At 40.4% G+C, this 4,749-nt stretch overlaps 1 pseudogene; it reads left to right on the top strand.

Annotated features, from left to right (window-relative positions):
• The first annotated feature begins 2,231 nt into the window (after positions 1–2,231).
• LOC102484867 (proteasome subunit alpha type-1 pseudogene) lies at positions 2,232–2,995 on the top strand (annotated as a pseudogene).
• Positions 2,996–4,749: the final 1,754 nt, after the last annotated feature.

Here is a 4,749-nt window from a genome sequence, read left to right as displayed (position 1 = left end):
GACCCAAAAATATACTACAAAGCTGTGGTAATCAAAACTGTATGGTATTGGCACAGAAACAGACAGGTGGACCAATGGAACAGAATAGAGTCCCCAGAAATAAATTCCCAAACATACAGTCAACTGACTTTTGACAAGGGGTACCAGTCAACCCAGTGGGAAAAGGAAAACCTCTTCAACAAATGGTGCTGGAAAAACTGAATTTCCACTTGGATAAAGATGAATCTGAACCCCTACCTCTCACCATTAACAAAAATCAACTCAAGGTGGATCAAAGATCTAAATCTAAGACCTCAAACTATAAAACTGCTCATGGAAAACACTGGGGAAACTCTGGGAGACATTGGGGTAGGCAAAGACTTATTAAATAAGACATCCACCCCCACAAGCATGGTTGATAATCCCAAAAATAGACAAATGGGATTACATCAGACTAAGAAGTTTCTGCATGGCAAAAGACACAGTAATTAGTGTGAATTGACAGCCCTCAGAATGGGAAAATATTTTTGTAAACTACGCATCAGATAAGGGACTGATAACCAGAATACACAAGGAACTCAAGCAGCTGTTCTGAGAAAAGATGATCAACCCTATTAAAAGATGGGAGAAGGAGCTGAAAAAACCACTCTAAGGATGACATTCAAATAACCAAAAGGCATATGAAAAAATGCTTAACATCCCTCATTGTAAGGGATGTGAATGAAAACAATGAGATACCACCTAAACCCAGTCAGAATGACTTTTTTTTAGATAAAAAATAAAAAAAAAAAAAAAAAAAAAAGGGTAAGTGCTGGCAGGGGTGTGGTTAAAGGGGAACTATCTTACACTGCTGGTGGGATTGTAAATTGGTCCAGCCACTATGGAGAACAATTTGGAGATTCCTCAAAAATCTACAAATAGAACTACCATATGATCCAGCAATCCCACTCCTTGGTATCTACCCAAAGGAGTATCTACCCATCGGAAAAATGCTTGCACATCAATGTTGATTACGGCAGTATTCACAATCGCTAAGACATGGAATCAACCCAAATGCCCATAAACAGATGAATGGCTTGAAAAACTGTGGCACATATACTCTATGGAATACTATTCAGCCATAAAAAATAATACCCTGGTTTTTGACAGAAAGCGGATGAATTTGAAAGATTTACTGCTGAGTGAAGCAAGCCAGGCTATTAAGGATAGTCATTGTATGTCCCCACTTAATGTATACTGAGTGTCCACACTCTATGACTAAAACAGATTGACTAAAGGATACAGAAACATAGAAAATGGTTGTGAATACCAGATATAGTGTGGGTGAGAGAGTAGAGTCTGAGGAAGGACATTTAGAAGAAAAATAGAGAGGCAAAGCATTAGTGGGACAAAGAAATGTGGTATTATCTGTTGAAGATAATTTTATAGTATTATCAATTGGACTAGGGAGAAATGTTAGGATATTCACTTTGTAAGCTAAATAATGTGATTGACTATATAAAAAGAACAAGAAATAAAAAAGAAAAATAATAATAACGAATAAAATTAAATAGATAATTCTTTTAAAAATGTGGAAATCAGGGACCATCAGTTGGTGTAACGGCTATGATGGTGGACTCCCATGTAGTTGACCATGGTTCATGTCCCGGACCCAGCGGCTTAAACTCACATCGGGCACATGTGTGTGCGTGCCAAAGATCCCAAGAGGAGAATGGAGAAGGGATTGCGGCGTGGCCATCCCCCCTGGGAGGTGGTTTCTTGTTTTTTATCTGTCTCTCTGTTTTTCTGGGGAGAGTACGTGCCCGATAGCAAAAACCTCTGCAAATAAACAAATAAATAAATAAAAATTAAAAATTGTGCAAATCATATTTCTGATAAGGAACTTCTATCTAGGCCCAGCCACAATGGTACAGACAGTACAGGCTCTGCTGCACAATGCTGCAGGCCATGTGGCAAGGCTCTGGGTTTGCATACCAGGTCTACATGAATCTTCCAGGCATGCAGGTACATTCATGGTCCACACAATGCAGGGTTGTAGGGAGGACTGTGTCACAAAGACACTGCTAAGGGTATTTCTCTCTCTCTCTCTCTCTCCTTCTCTCCCACCCTCCCATGAAGGAAATTAATAAACTTACAAAGGGAGCTTTTATCTAATATAAAGAATTATTACAACTCAATAATAAAAAGACAAATAACCCATTTTAAAAATGGGCTAAAGAGCAGGAGGCAGCAACCAGGCCGGTGCTGGAACCATGTTTAGAAACCAGTATGATAACTATGTCACTGTTTGGAGCCCTCAGGGCAGGATTCATCAAATTGAATATGCTGTGGAAGCTGTTAAGCAGGGTTCAGCCACAGGTGGTCTGAAATCAAAGACCCATGCACTGTTGGTTGCTCTGAAGAGAGCAGTCAGAGCTTGCAGTTCATCAGAAAAAAATTCTCCAGATTGACAGCCATATTGGTATCTCAACTGTGGGGCTTACTGTGGACGTTAGACTGTTATGTAATTTTATACACCAAGAGTGTTTGGATTCCAGATTCGTATTGATAGACCACTTCCTGTGTCTCAGCTTGTGTCTCTAGTTGAAAGCAAAACCCAGATACCAACACAACAATATGGCCGGAGACCATATGGTGTTGGGCTGCTCTTTGCTGGTTATGATGATATGGACCCTCACATTTTCTAAACTTGTCCATCTGCCAACTATTTTGACTGCAGAGCTATGTCCACTGGAGCTCGTTCTCAGTCAGCTGGTACTTACTTGGAGAGACATATGTCTGAGTTTATGGACTGTAATTTAAATTAACTGGTTAAACATGGTCTGCGTGCCTTAAAAGAGACTCTTCCTCCAGAGCAGAACCTAACTACAAAGCAGTTTCCACTAGAATTGCTGGTAAAGACTTGGAGTTTACAATCTATGATGACGATGATGTGTCTCCATTCCTGGAGGGCCTTGAAAGACCACAGAGAAAGGCACAGCCTGCCCAGCCTGCTGATGAACCAATGGAACATTAAGTGATAAACCTGTCTATATGTGTATTATCAAACATGTAAGAAAACAGGAACATATGATTACAGTGATGATGACAGTAATTTATACCTCAAACCAAAGATAGAGTACTACAATAGTATGTTGCAGGAATCAGTTGAGATGTGGGGTTTTTTCCAAGCAGCCTCACCATGGAGATATAATGGAGAGTATTTTTCTTTGAAAGGTTCTATATAATCATTTTTTAGAAAGTATAGCTATCTGTACTAATATTTTTATATGAAGAAAATAGTGTCTTTGCAATTTTAAAGACTACCATGAAATAAAAATATTTCACCTCTGGTATACTGGAAAAAAAATGGGCTAAAGATCTGGATATACATTTTTCCAAAGAAAATACACAAACATCCAATAAACACATGAGAAGGTGCTCAATGTCATGTCATTAGTCATCAAGGAAATGCAACTCAAAATCATAATGAGATACCGTTTTATTACTGGAGGAAGAGAGTATGAGGTAGAGAATGCAGAAGCATAAAGGCCCTGAGTTGGGAAGAAGCTCATTGTATTAGAGCAGTGATTCTTCAACCGGAGCACACATCAGCATCAACTGGAGAGGCCTTCTTAAAACAGAATGCTCACTGCACACACAGAGCATATGAATCAGCATACCTGGGGTGAGGCCCAAGAATCTGCATTTCTAGTAAGTTACCAGGTGATGTAGATGCTGTTGCTCTGGGGACCACTGACAGCCACTGTGTTAGAAGAACAAGAAGTATGACTGGAGAAATCTGAGTAATTGAGAAAATAATAGCAGTGTGCTGAAGTGGGTTATCTTAGCTTACAAGAGCTGAAATTGTGCACCTTTTTCCAGCTTGCACCCAGTGATGTTACATTATTAGCCTGATACCAGCCATGGTGGGACTAATCAAACTCTGGAAATCAACAAATGCCACATATCCTGGATCCCGCTGCTGGTGGTAGGGATGAAGTCAGGGAAGTAGGTATAGGTAAAACTTGTGGAGTCTTGTGTGGATTTAAGTATAAGAATAATGAGAAGCCTTTGAGCATTTGTGAGAAAAACAGAGACATGATCTGACTTGTGGGTTTTTAGTTTTTGTTTTTTTTGTTTGTGGAAAGGTTTTTGCTATAGGGCGCGTGTGCTCGCCGCCAGAAAGACAGAGAGAGACAGAAAGTGAGAAATCACCCCCCTGGGGGGATGGCCACACTGCAATCCCTTCTCCTCCATTCGCCTCTCAGGATCTTGGGTATGCACATACATGCGCTCAGGATGAGTTTAAGCCACCAGGTCCTGGACTCGAACCACAGTCAACTACATGGGAGTCCAGTGACATAGCCATTACGCTTACTGATGGTCCCTGACTTGTGTTTTGAAAGGAACAACCTGGCTACAAGTTAGAATATATATTACAGGAAATGTGAGAGTTTTCCACCACCTACCCCCATTCATATCATAGCATTGACCCAGGTTGACCATGCTAATGATGACAACACCCACAGAAATGCTAACCAATGACTCAGTAGTACCCATGGTCTCTGCAAGAGTAGAGCTCTCCATCAGCCTGTGAGAGAGAAAGAAATAATTCTCTTTATGCAACAAGCCATTGTTGCTGGGTCTGTTATAGTAGTGCAATCTTACCATAATACCATAAGAGGTTAGAGTGGAGGCAGAGGATGATTTAGGAAACTAATATCCCAGTCAAGAGATCATCATGGCTTGAATTAGGAAGTAATGTACCTATTTGCTCTCAGGCCCCTT

The sequence above is a fragment of the Tupaia chinensis genome, unplaced genomic scaffold (genome assembly GCF_000334495.1).
Source record: "Tupaia chinensis unplaced genomic scaffold, TupChi_1.0 Scaffold143231_1, whole genome shotgun sequence".
Taxonomy (NCBI): domain Eukaryota; kingdom Metazoa; phylum Chordata; class Mammalia; order Scandentia; family Tupaiidae; genus Tupaia; species Tupaia belangeri.
The sequence above is the reverse complement of the archived record's forward strand: the minus strand, read 5'-3'. Positions and strand labels throughout refer to the sequence as shown.